Raw genomic sequence first — 18,505 nt, forward strand, 5'->3', positions numbered from 1 at the left:
TTAAGTCAAATGTAAGGTGTTTCATGGTACTTTCTACGGTGACTTTGTGCACCTAGGGGCTCAGCCGCACAATATAAGCCAACTTTGACTGAGCTGGTCGCTGGTCACAGCCAATGTTTATGCTGGAGCGAGACACGTTTCAAAAACAACGCTCGAATCTTAAATTGCTTTTTGCGGTGAGTGACAGACACAGAGAAAGATGAAAGAATGAGAGAGTATGTGTGAAGAGAGACATAAAACAATAGAGAAATTGAGAGTGAGTGAGTGAGAGAGAGAGAGAGAAGGAGTGTGTGAGCTAGGATGAGAAGGCGGAGTGTGAGAGAACACAGAAAGGGTGGCGATTATTTTCGTAGCTCTGTCAATGAATATAGATGAGCTGAGCTAACTTGATATCACGTCGTGTCGCGAAGCACGGATGTGCACTGACGCGTTCTGATTGCTCTCATGACGTTGATGCAAAGTAGCTGTCAAGTATTGAACGTGAAACGGCATCAGATATAACACGTGGTCAGCTGGTAGTATCAGCTCGCCTCAGTAAACCTAGAAAACATACCTGCATTGAACATTTTTTATATTAAAAACTATGTAGTTTTATAAGTGTTAAAATCTATTGCTCCTGAAACGTTCTATTCGGATAATGTTTATCTTAATCACTGTGATTATCTTGTTTCCTTCATTCTTCGTTGTTAGGTCTACCAAAATGCCTCCTGTACATCCTTCACCTGCCAGTATATCATGTACAGAAGACCTGCTTCTTGTACATCACGAACATCTTTCAAGATGTCAAATTATCAATCGCCAAATTCAATAAATAAATTCAGGCTTTCGTTATTGAATTTCCATATAGTGAGGTCCACGTTATAATGGCAGTGAAGAAAGATAGGAGAAAAACATTGCTAAGTCTCTCCATTTTGCCATTGACTGTACACAGCTGTTACTCAATCCATCCCATTAAATTTTAATCTAATAATAATTATCATTTCCTTGATAAAATAATCAAATTAATGTCAAATTGATCAAGAAAATATATTTTTTCATAATTTGATTAAAAAATTTGCTTTCATGACTGAGATCAGATTTTCATTTTTATACAAACCTGGAATGGCGGCTAATTTAAAAAGCTGTGATACAACAATCTGAATTTTCAAAACAACAGAAATTGAGTTTTTTGGTAGGTATTCTATTCCAATTTCCTTCAAAATAATAGAAAAATAGAAATCCTATATAAAAATAAGTAATTTCAATGGATTAATTCTGAAATAACTTTTCAATATTATTTATACCGGTACGAGTAGGTCTAACCTATACGGGTAGGCTAACTGAAGCATGGATGAAGTCAAGAATGGTTAGTTATCAACTTTTAAATGTTATTTCAGGTATTTTTATTTGTGTTTCTCATAAGGTAGTGTTTGAAAATTATTTCATTGTTTCAAAAATACATTTCAAATCAATTATACGACTTGTATAGTCAAGTATTTTGATAGAATGAAGAAAAAAAATGGCGGCAGAGAATATGGTTTGTTCAGTTTTGTACAGTCACTGTCAAAAGTAAATATAAAATATTCTGGCAAATGGACAACATTGCAAAGCGAGAGAGAGATAGTGCTATCTGTTTTGTTGTATGATAGAAAAGGACAGCAACAGTATTGTCAATCGTACACTGCCATTATAATGTGGACCTCACTATAGAGCCTAAGACTAGTTTCAATTGCAGACCAGCTTTTCCTATTCTATAGCATAATAAATAGAAAAATTAAGGCTCTTTCACGAACATACCATAGATGTCACTCACAGTCTGTTTAGACAGGGTTACTATGGTCTGAATATCACTCCATATTTCTTTTTTGTAACAATAACGCACGCGATTAATAAGTCTGGAGTGTAATGTTACGTTAAATTAATGACTGCGGTGTGGAATGAGCCTTCATCATAACCTAACAAGTGACGACCCCTTTGACTACTCGCTGGCTAGTTTATCAGTTGTTCAGTTGTATCAGTTGTTATCGAACTAGCTCCTTGTACTAGCAAACTAGTTGGCTTGAAGCGAAGCTGAGGAGAATATTGTTCTTGAAGACCGTTCAAGTCTTCTCATTACTTGCTGGCGTTTGAGAGTGTACGAACGGCACAGTATGAGAAACTACCAGCTTCAGATAGCTTCACGAAAAAGAGCCACTGTACTAGGACTATCGGCTTGAGTAACAGTGAAATTCGGAACATGAAGATGAACGCCCTGCAGGGGTCTCCCCCTGCAGTGTGTATCCAAGGGCCACATTGTTAACTCTTGGGAGGCTTAGAGGGCCAATAACAAGGATGTACGTGGAATTTGACTTGTGGGGACACACACGACACGGGGGATTGGGGGGGGGGGTGTAAAATTATTATATTCCCATTAAAATAATATGAGGAGTTTTAAGTAGGTTTAATTAAAACACAGGAATAAACATACCAATTCATTTCATTTTGATACAAAGTCCAATTTATTGAGTGTAAAAAGGTCATAAGAGAAGTTGACAATGCATGAATTTAGCAAGTTGAACAAAATAATACGTTTTTTTAAATAGTAATAAGACAACTTGACAATACACGAATTCACAAAAAGTTACCAAGCTAAAAGAGAATACTTATTTTTAGTGAGAAGATTGCATTTGTTTTCCACTTGAAATGTCCGCCCATTTAGAAACAGACAGTTCGCGCGCACATACACAGAGACATGTACAGTGCGTGCAGACAATTTGCAAATATCTCGCAATGATTGATCGCTGCTTGTTTACAGCTAATTTTACACTCATTAAGAAATGGAGTGGCTAGTAAGAGAAGAGCACTGAACTCACAGTTGTTGTCAAAAATGTCTATAGATATATATTTAAAAAACAACTGTTGCAATAACTCTCGGCGGGCCGGACAAAATCCATCCACGGACCGGATGTGGCCCGCGGGCCGTAGGTTGGAGAGCCCTGGCTATATCATGAGATATCTTCTTATGCTATATATTTCTCTATGGTACTATGATCAATATAAGTCGGAATTTAATGTTTTGAGACAGTGATGACACGGAGTAGAGAACACTACTGATTTGTATACTGAGAAGCCACAGCAAGCCATACATTAATTAGGAATACAAAAGTCAGGCATGCGCAGTTGGCTTCCTTCAACGTCCGCCCACAACTAGGAACTATTACTCCGTACAAAATACTACATTTTACTTGGGAGGGTCATGCGCAGCAGAGAAGGCATACAGAGGTTGGGATACAACGGCGGCGATGTTGCCGTTTTGAACCGGCCAGCATTCTCAAATTTCTAGTGAGTATTCAAGCGCTCATGTTGAACTTACGGAGTTTCCTCTCTGAAAGCATTCAGTCGACTCACTCTAATCGACAAATTGTCAAATGCGCTTCTTCCTATGGCTCTATCCATCACTGTAATTGGCTGATCTCCCTCCATTTCCTCAAAGTCAAAAGTAATTTTGTACAGAGTATAGGGATCAACTTGTTATTCCACATCTGTAGATGGTCAGAATTATTAACTCCTAATCCAAACCCAAATGAGACAGAATACATAAAGTATTGTTGATACCAGTTCCTGTGATTCACAAGCACAATCATGATTAATTGACTCTCTTCTGTCAAACCACGCCATGACCGACTGTTCGACCATTATCAAACATTAAATTACACTTAGATGCTATTTGTAACGAGTAATTAATTATTCCTGCGATAAATCATGAAATAATCGTTTACAAAATTGCATTTTTGATTTGTTTGCAGTGAACTGCATCGTGCATCTTTGTGCTACTGCATGGTGATCATCAGTTAACAGTTGCATGTCCGTTATCAATTATCGTGGAGTACGGTTCTGTGGCAGCGGAGCACTTGTGTCATTATGATGGATGCGACTGCATTGGAGTTGGGATGCTGTCACAAGTTTATTGTGGTGATGGAGGGGGGAGAGTGTAAGGGGTGGTTTGGAGTGCGCAAGGGATGATTTTGAGCGCCGAACAAACCCTCAGTAAGCGTCCGACAGGCAACCTGCTCACAACCCTTACGCCTGTCCAGTCCATCTCCGGATCCTAGGTGAGTGTTATCACCAGCCACTATTTTGTTCATTATTTATTACTATTACACAATTTACTATTATTGAGTCCTTGTATACTTAAATGTTTCCTGTAGAATGATTTTATTCTGATAATAGAATAGAATATTTTATTTATTCAACACAGCAAAACGAAAACATCATGCAGTTGAATATCGACACTAAAATCTAATGTTAATACACATATTAATCTACAAACTAATCAAATACTAAAATCGATATTAATGCATATTATAAAATGTATGTGAATGCAACGAAATTGTGAATGAATCTTTAGCGTTAATCGTTATGTTCTTGCGGAGTGATGGATGAGCATTGATTCATATGTCAATTATCATAGCTATCAAAAAGGTATTTTCAGGTATTCTCAATAACGATTTTTAGTCAAGTGGGTGACCTAATAATTCGACTTCGATTGAGTTGTTTCAAACTTTCCTATGCACAAGTAGCTTTATGTCAATCTAAGATAATACTTGTCTCTCGTTTCACCGTGACACTGTGACATCTTTCATGATTTATTATAGCTTTATTTCAATCTAAAATAATACGTGTCTCTCGTTTCACCGTTACACTGTGACATCTCTCATGATTTATTATTCGAAGTTTTCGTATAGTTAAAAATGTTGAAAAAACTGAGTAGCCTCAGTTCAAAACTGTTTGAAACATCATTATTATCTACATCATCATCATCATCATCATCATCATCATCATCATCATCATCATCATCATCATCATCATCTAACATCTTTGTAGCGCATCCTTCGTGATAAAAACGTTTGGAAGTTTGGAATTAACAAATTCTTGCTAATATGGGGGTGATCCATACTATGTATATGATATAATATTATGTGTATGTATCCTTTCTCAAAAATATAAATCTACTACTCAGCTTTATACACACATGATTCTTGAAACCCTCTCCAAAAAATGATTTGAAAAAAATGTTGCTCATATTCGAGCTGGTTTAATCAAGAAACTTTGAAACTGTCTCCCTTTATATTTTCAAGCGGAGCAATCTTGGAGAACTTCTAATTAATCGAGTTATTCAACTTTCAGTCATAATTCTCCATCCTTCCTGTCTTGAATCTCGTATTTTAGAAATTTCTTTTCACATTTGAACTTGATTCTCCAAAGTATATTCCTTTATGAATAGAGAAATTCACAAAAACTTATTGATGGATTGATAATGATTCATCAACTTCTCCATTTTCAAATTGAGTCGCCGTTACTGAATAAAAAAAAACAGTTTTTTATCGCTCAATAAACTAAGGGTAGGATATTCTGAACTAATGTAGATCTCTTTCAGTCGAAACTTATCTTGTTGTTACAAAATCTTTTTGGAATAAGATTTCTACTAAAACATGTAGCAATCATATTTATAACATGTTCTTCAAGATAGTATGATGGAAAACTCATCAAGAATTGAAGTCATAAACATTCTTCTACTGAAGTCGATGGCGTAGTTTCATTGATTCGTCTCATAGCAACCGAATTCATGTTTCAATTATTCTCTTTTCATTCGGTTGAATTCTAATATCACTATCGGCGGAAATGCAAGACATATTATTGTTTGGTGCTTTGGAAACTTATTGGCCAATGCTTATGGAATCTGATTTTCCAAATAAAATTACTCCTTTTTGGCTGAGAACCAGTCCTGTCATTAGATGGCCTGAACCTGCCCGAAATCTCGGCCTCTTTCATTTTAATTAAAACAAGTCTGCATAACCAGAAAAAATATAGGTATTCGATGATATCGTAGCATTTTTGAAACTTTTCCGTCTAGTCCAGGCAATGAATGCTCAAATAAGGTATAGAGGGAAAAGTCTGGAACACAATTTTCGACCCCGCAGTTCTTCTAAGAATAGTAAGGGGGTAAACATATCATAAGTCCTCACTCCTAACCCCTGTGTTAAGGGGGTGGGAATGGTTTGAAAGTACCATATTATTTTGATTTTTTTGCGTATATCTCAAACAATAAGTGTCTTTCGGAAGTTTTTGTTGAATACAAAACTAAAGCTTACAAATAATGGAATAATACATTAAATTGAAGAGAATATGATGTTCTATGAGTTCATGATTAGTACGGATTTTTTCAATCAATTGTTGAAAAGTTATAAGGCCAAAAAGATTAAATAATCGGAGCCGGAAGGGGTTTTCTTCAAATGTGACACCTTCGAGAGCTCATACCTAGAAAACGATGAGAGATATGCCTATCTATCCTCTTACATCAAAGACTCATTCCATTTCGTTGTTGTCCTGAGAAACACGACACTCCCAGCTGATCAGCAACTCCCTCTTTTTTCAATATTGATGTGACTTCCCTCATCTACTATTTTATTTTGAGGAATAAATAATTTGTTTAGAACAATAGTTCGAAAGTTTGACGACAATGATGAAAAGAGAATGACGTCAGATTCGAAAGAAATTTAACTCAAAACCCAGTTATGACAGTCATTAACATTAGGACATCCCATGCCATTGACTCCCTTGAAAAAGACTTAGGTCTATTCTATTGAACTTCTATTGAACAATCGGAAATTGCCCCTCCACGTTGTGTAAAGCCTTCTCAATAACAGTAATTCAACTAATCTATTTACCAGCATAATAAAATACTAAACGGATGAATCCCTCAAATCCAGCAATTGTAGTGCAAAAATCCGCATCTAATTCTCCCCCTGTAACTTTTGTCATGCCTTCTGGAATGGTGAAATCAATATTATTCTGAATCTTTAAATTAATCTACCACAAATCACCTTATCACCTTCTCCTGTTAATGACTTCGAGCACAAGGGCTTCGACCAATACTTCTAAGGTACGGTGAGGATAAATTCGTTAAGGATAAATTAATCACTTTCGTTATGTTCGCTCCCTTGATTTCATAATCTAGATTCAATCTATAGTATAGATTTCTAACCGTCAAGAACGATATAATTTGGAAAAGTGTATTATCTTTGAACATGTTCAATAATTATCTTTACTAAATTTCTATCTTTGACATCTCGGAAACTGATATATTATCTTTAATCTATGTACTATGATTTCTTACCGTCAAGATCAATAACATCTTGAATAGTGAATTAAGTGATGTTTTGGATCGATTTCGAATCATAGAAAAGTGATTATTAAAACTTGAAATATTAACTGAAACTTACGTTCAAGAGGTGATCATCCGTGAAATATTTGTCTTATGTCTAAAAACAAGAATATGAGGCTACACCTTGAATAGAAAAATCTATATGTCTCCCTGTTGAATGTTATCGCAGGTAGTTATATTTTACCTTCCTATTATCATCTGAATAAATATCGACAGCAAGGACTGTATGCTAGTATTGCATAAGACATGCCTAACTCTGTCTTTCTCACGTGATAGGCAACATTTTGAAAATAATTGAAGAGACTTGAGATATTGTCAAAAAAATCCACTTTATTTTTATAAAAATTGATAAAGTTGATTCTTTGACAATATCTCAAGTCTTTCCAATTATGGGAAAGTTCCACAACATCAATATCCACTCTACAAACTTAATCAACATTTTGAAGTTGCTAACTCTACGTGATAGGCAACATGAAATTGAAGACTTGTTGACTTTTTTGTTTAACAAGAACAATATTAGAGATTTCTTGGTCAGTTTAGTTAACAGAAACAAACTACTATTCGTGAATTAGACACATACATTACTGTTAGTTTAGGAAAAAACGTCACTGTTTCTTTTATGTTCAGAAAAAATGTATTGTTTTCCACCGTCGCATAAGTGGAGTATTAAACATGCTCTCAGTTCTCCAGTGATGGGCAAGATTCTATCTTTTAGGAATAGCAGGCAGTTTCTATGATTTGGGATAACATTCTATTGATTGAAGCATTTCCATTCAATAAGTTCTTAGATTTCTTCTGCAGGGAAAATGTATAATTTCCAAGTGAAGAGTTCCTTGAGAAAGAAATATCTTGTGCAGTAGTTGTTTGTGAGGAACCAGGGCAAAGCTACAGAGGAAAGGAAAAGCTTGACTGAGCCTCAGCTTCAGCCCCAGTCAGCTCCGGCTCTAGCTGTGTTGGCAGGCTAGAAAATAAAAGGGATTCTTCTGCCGCTCGTGGAGTTATAGCAGATGTACAGTAGTAGTAAAAAACGTAGTAAACAAAAGTAAATACCTCCACCTGAGGAAGAGAATCGTGCATGTTATTCTGTTGCCGTAGCGTCGTCACTCGTCCTAGGCGAAATAGTGAGGGGGAGGGGGGGATTGGACCGATGTTTGCCCAACTACATAAACTGAGGGATTATGGTGACAGTAAACTTCTGGCTGGAGTTCCGCCCGGGAAAACTGATGAGCTACTTCTTTCACTGCAATTCCAGTTTAATTTGGAGACTGCTTTGTAATAGATCATAATTTTTGCTGACTTGGAACTTGTCTTAATTCATAGCTATGAAATTTATGTGAAGTTGAAACTGGATGAGAAACTCAGTTTTTTGCCATTCAAATGAAATGGATTATGATGGATTTTATAAAGTTGAATCAAGGAGTTTGTGATGAATTCAATTTTGATAATCAACTTCTACTCATATGTATTGAATCAAACTTTCAAATTCTATTTTTGTCTATCAGCCACTGATATTGAGAACTGCTCTTACATTGTTTGGAAGAAAATTGCAAATTCAATGGTCAACCATCTGACGTCACGAGAAATTTGGATCCTCAGAATATCTTCTTCTTCTTCCTCTCATGGTTGAGGCATTATTGCCTGTTCCGAACCTCTTCGTATTTATAATCGGACCATTTTTTTCTTGGACGACCTCCGAATATCATCCTAAGAATATTATCAATCAAATCTAAACGTAGCTTAAGATACGATTATAGATCATCACCTAGCAATATTGTATGTGAAGTTTTTCCTCTTTTAGTTTTTCAAAATTGTGGAACATTGTCTAATCAATATATTTTTTCTCTCACATCACTTTGATTACATAATGAAGATGAAATTTGTATTATGGTAGAGGAAAGTGTCATAAATAGTGAATCTAGAACAAAATACAATTAGTAGTGCTGCAGAGTTCTGAAAAATCTTTTCTGGTGACTCAGTATCTGAAGAAAACTATATCTCCCATAATGATAATCTCAAGGATAGAACTGATGTCCTACCTAGGCAAAGTCCAAAGATTTCTTCAGCATGAAAACTATGAAAAGTAAAAACTTCGTTTCACTAAACGTACAATTCTCAGTCAGATTTACCTATTATTTCATCAATGATCAGTGAGTACTGTTATGTATCCATTTCGTATAGATAAAAATGAAGGTCTTCGTGAAGAATTCTCCTCACAGAACGATCGGAAAATCCAAGGACAGACGCATATTTGCGTGCTGATCGCCCTGGAGATTACAACATATTGAAGCTCTCACTGTCTCAATGTTTTCACGTGATCCAATGGGCCGTGGAAATTTAGATCTTCGTTTTGATGAACTATCCGTTTTTCAAATGTAGTAATCCACAAAACAATTGATTTCCGGCCTGGAAAACGAGCTAACGGGGCTAAATTGGACTGATTCCGAAAAGCGCTGTGTGCTGCAACCACTGAGCTGCCACTCCAAAAGTAGGCCTCAACGGCGAACGCACGCTCCTCGCTGTTCCAACGCATAATGGCGACTGAACTGTGCAAGAACAAAACTTTAAAACCAACACTCTAGAGAGTGAAAACTAGCATTCCGCTATGTCATCAACTAACTGAACAGTAAGCATTAAAAAAAGGAAGTTTTGATGCCGCACTCTATATGAGATCATCATAATATTATCAATCAAATCAAAACGTACCTTTAGATACGATTGTAGATCAGCACCTAGCAATTCTATGTTAAACTTGTTCCTCTTATTTTTTTCAAAATTGTAAAGCATAATCAATACTATTTTTCTTTCACATCATTACGAAGAGAAGATTAAGATTGTATTTCAGTAGAGAAAAAAATTTCATAAATGGAAAACCTAAAACAAATACAATTAGTAGTGCTGCAGAATTCGGAATAGTCTTTTTTGGTGACTCAGTATCTGAAGAGAACTATATCTCCCATAATGATAATCTCGAGGGTAGGACTCCCTACCTAGGCAAAGTCCAAAGATCAATAGCATGGAAACTATGAAAAGTAAAAGCTTCGTTTCACTAAACGTACAATTCTCAGTCAGATTTACCTATTATTTTATCAATGATCAGTGAGTACTGTTATGAGTGAATCCATTGGAGGAGGAGAATTATATTCACAATAATTGGTGACTACATAATAATGGCTCGAATACAGAACTTCCTCTTACTCTCCCCCTAGCCTTTTCAAAGATATAAAAGCAAGTTATGTAAGTAAAGGTTTCATTTGGACAAATGCAATGTTCAACTCTACAAGAAAAAATTCCCAACTAGTAGCAGGAGTGAATGAATAAACTGAACTCCCATCAAGTACTGTATAGTCAAGTGTATAAATATTATCTCCTGGAAGTTTTATCCATTGTGTTAATAGTTACCGAGGTTTTGACACTTGCAACTGTTCTCACAGTGATTTGGACAACTGCTTCCGCGCAAAATAAACAAAGAGCCCTGTAGTAGAAACAAAGACAGACAGGATATTTATCTGAGCCCCGCCACACTCCACTCGCTGTGCTTGTTTGGTTAGATGGCTCTCTGCCAACCCACTGTGTTAGTTTTAATTGAGCTTCGCATTCGTTTCTGCTGAAATACCTGCTCAAATGGCCTCGGAAACGGCCTTTTCGTGCTATCACACCGAATCAGGGTAATACTTTGTTTATTGTCGACTATAAAATTATTTTGGCGATGTTGAATATTATAATAGCTATAAGTTTGTGATAGCTAAAGTAGCAGAATAATCCTTTGTTATTGACGAGTTTAGTACTAGTTGCACAGAAGCCAGTTAAAATTCAATGTGATTAATTTCACGAGAACCAATCAGAGAAGCCTTTTTTTCGAAAAAGCTTTCTCTAATTGGTTCTCGTGAAATTAATCAAGATAATTTTTTTTATAACCAGTTTTTGTGCAACTGGGCCTTAGACTTCAAACAAAGTTATGTGTACCTTGTACGTATAGGTATCACATTTTGACTTGAATGTAGTAGATGCAAAATGTGTAAGTGAAATTCGAACATTTATGGAATTGTCATCCTATACAATACACTGAGAAGGCCTATTTTGAGCTCCAGTGTTTGGCCTATTTTGTTTTTGTATGAAATTCTCTCTAGGAGTCTGTTGAAACGAAAAAAATTAGACTCCAGAGAGTCAGAATGAAACTTCTGAAAGTATATTATCTTTGAAAAGCTCTTCCATACTAAGTATTTCCTCAAGTATGATTTTTTCATATATTGTTCTAAAACTAGAGGACATTTGTATCAATCGACTTCACATTTTTAACACATATCCTTGAAACAGACAGTGATTCTATTGCAGTTGATTATGGAGTGGTACAGGGGAGTACCTTGGGCCCTCTACTTTTTCACATTTACATCAATAACATATCCAGGTTGCACGTACATGGTCAATTATTCCTCTTTACCGATGACACGGCACTTGTGTCTACAGGCTGCACATGGACTGAAACATTCAATAATGCTTCCTCTGATCTCGTTAAACTAAAAAATTGGTTCGACAACAATGTGTTGTCAATTAATATTTCGAAATCCAAGTGTCTACCTATATTCCTTCGTAATAGCCCCGGGCCCATGGTGCTCAGGATGAATTCATGTGGTGACCCATTCTCCAATGACTGTCACTGTCCTGAGATAGAACAAGTATTAACTCACAAATATCTTGGCATAATATTCGACCACAAGTTGAGTTGGGTGGTCCATGTGCAGTACCTCAGCAAGAGGTTGCGTAAAATACCTTTTGATAAGGTAGACCACAAAATCCTTCTGCAGAAAATGTTTGCCTTTGGTTTCACATCCGAAATGGTTGCCTTCTTTCACTCATACCTTAGTCAGCGTTTATTCTTTGTGTATTTTCAATAATATTAGATCAAAATGTTTCACGAGTGGTTCAGGTGTGCCCCAGGGGAGTAATCTTGGGCCTCTTTTGTTCCTTTTACTTATTAATGACATTCCAGAGTGTATTAAAAACAGTAATTGTCTCATTTATGCAGATGATGTTAAAATTTATCGAACTATACAGGATGATCAGGACTCTCAGATGTTACAGGAGGATTTGGGCAGGTTGAATGATTGGAGTGAAAGAAACAATCTGGCATTAAATGTGGAGAAATGTAAATTTATTGTCTTCACTAGACAGCAACAGATTTTTGCTGACTACAAATTATTAGATGAACATCTTGAAAGAGTTTATGTGATTAAGGATTTGGGTGTCTACATAGACTCTACTCTCACCTTCAGAGATCACATTAATTACATCCTTAATATTTCAAATAAGATGCTAGGATTTATCATGAGGAATGTCAGACACTTCACAGACATTAATTTAATCAAGATGCTGTATCTGGCCCTGGTGAGAAGTAGACTTGAGTATTGTGCAGTTGTTTGGAGTCCTTATCAAGAGATATATATTAGTAGTATCGAACCCATAAAAAATAAATTTCTCAGATTCATGTATTACAAGAAGTATGGACATTCATGCCCGTATGACTTTTCTATGAGGTGTCTGAGAGTCAGTTTTCAAATTATGTCGTTGAAGAACAGGCGGGATTTCGTATCATTAATTGTTCTATTTAAAATATTGAATAATCATTTAGACATTCCGGATATTATCGAACTCTTTAGTATCTTTGTTCCGTTAAATAGACCTAGATTAAATATGTTTTTTGCTTTGGATATAATATTCACTGTACATCATGCAAATTTCTTCTTACAAAAAACTGTTAGATTGTACAATTCTTTGAATACAATTCTAGATATATTCGCTGATAATTTGCGCAATTTCAGTGAACAATGTTATCAAGCTCTTAAATTATAAATGCTTAATCAATTTTCAGACCATAAAAATTTAAATTTCAAATTCTTCTTAAAATAGGCTTGCTACCTATTCTCTTTTTTCAATTAGCCTTTTTTACTTTCCTTGCCCTACTACCATAGGTAAGGAAAGTATTGCTTTCCAAAAAAAATTAAGGTACCCCAATTTCAAGTTTTCTATTTTTGGGTATTGGTCTGTGTGTGTGTATGTGTGTGTGTGTGTATGTGTGTGTGTGTGTGTGTGTATGTGTGTGTGTGTGTATGTCTGTGAACACGATAACTCCATTCCTAATTAACCGATCGACTTGAAATTTTAAACTTAAGGTCCCTATACCATGAGGACCCGACAATAAGAAATTCAATAAAATTCAATTCAAGATGGCGGAAAAAATGGCGGATAATTACTAAAAAACCATGTTTTTCACGGTTTTCTCGAAAACGGCTCCAACGATTTTCTTCAAATTCATACCATGGATAGCTATTTTAAGCCCTATCAACTGGCGTAAGTTTCATTTCTGGGAAAATTTCAGGAGCTCCGTAATATTCTTGAGAAAAATGGCGGATAATTAATAAAAAACCATGTTTTTCACGATTTTTTCAAAATAACTTGACCGATTTTTTTCAAATTCATACTCTGTATAGTTATTTATCAGCTCTATTAACTGGCATGAGTCTCCTTTCTGGGAAACTAATGGGGGGTCCACCCCATCCTTGAGAAATGGACTTTGTAACCTCCTTCTCATGCATGAGGTAGGTAGGTTGAGCAGTTCATAAAAAGAACACATAGTCGAGATATTTCATCTGTAGAACAGCTGTTTTGACGACTTTAAAAAAATGACGACTAAAAAAATCATTGAATTTCACAATTTACACAAAGGAAAAAGTACTCTGAAAACAATTATATATACACATATACAAAAGTCTGATCGTAGTTTCGAATATGAGCAAGGAAAGTTGTGTGAGTGTACCACACCAGATTTTTACTTTCCTTGCCCTATTACCATAGGTAAGGAAAGTATTGCTTTCCAAAAAAAATTAAGGTACCTTGATTTCAAGTTTTCTATAAGTTTCAAGCCCCCTGAGTCCAAAAACATGATTTTTGGGTGTTGGTCTGTGTGTGTGTATGTCTGTGTGTGTATGTGTGTGTGTGTGTGTGTATGTGTGTATGTCTGTGAACACGATAACTCCATTCCTAATCAACCGATTGACTTGAAATTTTAAACTTAAGGTCCTTATACCATGAGGGTCCGACAATAAGAAATTCAAAAAAATTCAATTCAAGATGGCGGAAAAAATGGCGGATAATTACTAAAAAACCATGTTTTTCACGTTTTTCTCGAAAACGGCTCTAACGATTTTCTTCAAATTCATACCATGGATAGCTATTTATAAGCCCTATCAACTGGCATGAGTCTCATTTCTGAGAAAATTTCAGGAGCTCTGTAATATTCTTGAGAAAAATGGCGGATAATGATGAGAAAACCATGTTTTTCACGGTTTTCTCGAAAACGGCTCTAACGATTTTCTTCAAATTTATATCATAGATAGCTATCTATATGCCCTATCAACTGGCATGAGTCTCATTTCTGAGAAAATTTCAGGAGCTCTGAAATATTATTGAGAAAAATGGCGGATAATGACTAAAAACCATGTTTTTCACGATTTTCTCAAAAACGGCTCGAACGATTTTTTTCAAATTCATACCCTGTATAGTTATTTATCAGATCTATGAACTGGCATGAGTCTTTTTCCTGGAGAACTAATGGGGGGTCCACCCTATCCTTGAGAAATGGACTTTGTAACCTACATCTCGTGCATGAGGTAGGTTGAGCAGTTTATAAAAAGTACACAGTCATAGTCAAGATATTTCATCTGTAGAACAGCTGTTTTGACGACTTTTAAAAAAATTATCTAATTTCATAATTTACACGAAGGAAAAAGTACTCTGAAAACAATAATTATATATACACATATACAGTAGTCTGATCGTAGTTGCAAATAATATGTTGTCGCCAATAATTGTCATGATGTTATTCCCCTAAATTATTCTCGTTTGAGAATGAGGCTTACAGTTCAATGAGCAAGGAAAGTTGTGTAAGTGTACCACACCAGATTTTTTTCTTCAGTCTTTTTTCTATTTTCTATTGTGTCTTGTGTTATTTCCTATTTATAATCTTTCTTTCAAACTATTTTTATTGCTATTTTTCGTTTTTTCTTCTTTCTTACTAATTTAGTTTCAGTTTGTGTAAACAATTGATTTTCAATGAGGCTTGTTTTGGCATAAAGCTGTAAGCCTCTATATGTTGTTGTAATTTTTCTATTGATTGTGATGTGGTGTTGTAGCACCATGGAATACTTTTGAAATGAAATAATTGAGCTTTAATAGAATTATAAAATGGAAAGAATAGATAGCCTAGTCAAGGTACCGCTCAAGTAAAATCGAATGTTATTTGTGATAAAGAGTAATCATATTATCTAAAGCGATAAGAGAATCTATATTTGCTCTCTATAATTTGTAACGATTTACTGGTTATGGTTGATTGACCGTCTCCTCTTCAATAATAATTACTATCAATTATTTATAATCGAATACCCTTTTTTTTATTGAGAGCAACTAGTTAAACGTACGGATACAATCAATCAAACATACCAAATTAATTTACTCGATTCTCACTATATACTTGGTGTGACGAAGGATTATTCAAAATTTAAAAACAGAAGTGGTAGTCAGTTGTATAATTTACAAAAAAACAGAAAAATATTCAAGAGCAATACAAAAACTATTTGGTATGAATATTCCCCACAATTCAAACTTTAAAATATTAATAACGGTTTAAAGATTTTACAAATTAATAAATTTTAGAAATTAATAAATACTAAATTCTACAAATACCTGTATGTACATATCGCAGAAGTGAGGGGCCCCAAACACTTGTATTTATTTTAGATTATCGATGTATTTATTTGAAACTTTTCACACTCATATAATTTTCACGTATTATTTCATTTCGCGCACAAATTAACTTCCCCCAGAAATCCCTATCTTCTTCTGATTTTGGGCTGGATCTGCTGGATTACTAATCCTTTTTGTAATTTGCTCGTAATCCAGATGGCGAATTGTAGGCGACTTGAAACGGAGCTCTCATGTGAATTTGAAGCTATAGGAACCAGGAAGGCAGTTGATCAAAGTTGAAGTCTGGATGGCCTGTAGTTGAAATTCTAGTAGTGGTAAGGCTGGGACCGCTGTTAGGATAAAACAATATAAACCAACTTAGTTTACTCATAATATTACTAATTATCCTGTTCGCTGATGAACAGAACTCTCAAAAAAGGATTCGATAGTAACAATTTAAAACATAAGTCATAAAATAAGATTAATGAAAATTACATTATTCAGAACTAAAATCCATCATTGCAAGTTCAAAAGAAATAATTCGAATATTACCAAAAACATTAGATTCCAACAAATTAGGATTTAATAATTTGAATTTTAATTTATGTTGATAGAAACATGAGTAACTTAAATCGTCCCATTATATTTTGAAAATTCTAACATTAAATACTCAAATATGATACAAAAAATATAATTAAAACAATATAAAGAAATACAATAAATCTAATTACCTTTTTAAAGCGGATTTGGTCGCAAATTTGAAGATTTACATTTCTGTTTTACTAATGACTGTGGTATTTTAACATATGAAGAAAACTAAAAAAGGAGGAAACTTTCACAGACTGACTACCATTTTCATTTAGTAATTAATTAATATATTTACTTTTTACATGTTTAAAGAAATAGGAGAAAATTCTCCCTAAAAAAACTAATTCCACCGAATACGTCTGTATCGTAACATGATTCAGGACAGACTAAATGAGCAAAGCAGAGGCACGATAATCTTGGTCAGAAGGCCTACGTAACTGACAATATTCTGCGAGAATAAAATCGAAGAGGAAGGGAGAAAGTGAAAGAGAAATGCTATTGAAAATTCATTATAAAGGACAAGGACAGAAAAAGGAGAACGCACAAAGGCTACTATCAAACAGAAAATGCAAGTAAAATAATGAATATCTTTAAAACTGACAAACAAGCTCTGTCTCATTCTAACTTATAATAAAATTAGAGTGAGGTAGTTGTTTGTTGGAAATAATTCCTGAATAACAAGATAAATTACTAGATATCAGTTGTGCATGTAACATTTTGTTACAACCAAGCAAAATTGTAATTCAACAATAATGAGAATTCTTTGGCAGAAATAAAAATTATAAAGCGGCTTGCTTACTATTGGCATATTATAAGGAATAAAAGATCGCATGTACATTTGAGGTTAGAATTCTTTGTTTTGATTTAATATATCAATCAATCTAGGATCAATCGACAATTTATTGAATCGATACCTGATAAATCAGCTGATTACTCGATCAACCAGTATGAATTGAATTATAATTTTTACTCATAAAATATATATTATATATACTAGGGAAGGTTTATGGTTTATAAGGTTTATAAGGACAACTATTATTGTTACACGAGTATTTATTGAAATCTAAAAAAGTATGGAAACCAAGAGTACACAAAACTCACATAAAAAATTAAATGTATATTGTATTATAGCATCATGTATCGAGATTTATTTATTAGAATACTCTCAGACTATCACTTAACTTATTTATTTAGAAACTTTTATTTATCTTTATATAACAAAGTTAGGAAAACCCTGAATCTTAAGTAACCAATTACATCATGTCTTACTAAGATTAGAAAGCCAATCAGAGGAAAGCTTATAAATCGTTGAAGGAAGAGATGAAGTTTTTCTGAAAATCACTCTCTATGGCTTGTGATCTCAATCTGTGAGGAGCACATGGAGATTAGGGTTCTTCCTTCTAATTAATTTTTAAAAGCATCAAGCCAATCCCTTTTAAAATGTCAAGTATATGTGATTAATGTTTGATTATTTGTGAACTCAGTGTTGCTAAAGAGTTCTTAATTGTAATTTATTCCCGTAAATATATTTTTAATACTGATAGGAATTCATAAGAAATCTGGACCATACACGAGCCCAGCAGGGACAAAAAGGACCTGCCTAATTAATTATTGGAGATAATTAATTATCCTACAAGAACTACAAGAACATAATTACTGTGAGTGTATTAGTTCTAATGAGCTCATTAGCAGGCCTTTATCAGTGAATTGGGGAATTAATTAAAGCGCTATATAAATTTATTCAAGTTTAAGAAATTTGCAACGTGTTGAATACTATCATATAGTTTATAAGAACTTTTTATGAATTTATTTGATTTATGTAGGAAGCTTATTTCCATGCACGGCACGAACTCATAAACCCTGAGATTATAAATTATTACTTTTATTAATTATTATTCATTGATCAAAGTATGTTCTAGTAAATCTATATACTGAACAGGTTTCAACTTGTCTAATTCTGAATCGACCTGAAGTCCATGTATCAGTATTCAATTCAAT

The 18,505-nt window shown here is 34.4% G+C and overlaps 1 protein-coding gene across 1 annotated transcript in view; it reads left to right on the top strand.

Moving 5' to 3' along the window:
- The first annotated feature begins 3,764 nt into the window (after nucleotides 1-3,764).
- Nucleotides 3,765-18,505, top strand: part of LOC111054122 (Down syndrome cell adhesion molecule-like protein Dscam2) — a 204,423-nt gene continuing 189,682 nt past the window's right edge. Inside the window, exon 1 of the mRNA XM_039420188.1 lies at nucleotides 3,765-4,070. The gene's annotated coding sequence lies outside the window, so the exon portion shown is untranslated. The remainder of the gene's footprint in view (nucleotides 4,071-18,505) is intronic.

This window comes from Nilaparvata lugens, chromosome 2 (genome assembly GCF_014356525.2).
Source record: "Nilaparvata lugens isolate BPH chromosome 2, ASM1435652v1, whole genome shotgun sequence".
Lineage (NCBI taxonomy): Eukaryota > Metazoa > Arthropoda > Insecta > Hemiptera > Delphacidae > Nilaparvata > Nilaparvata lugens.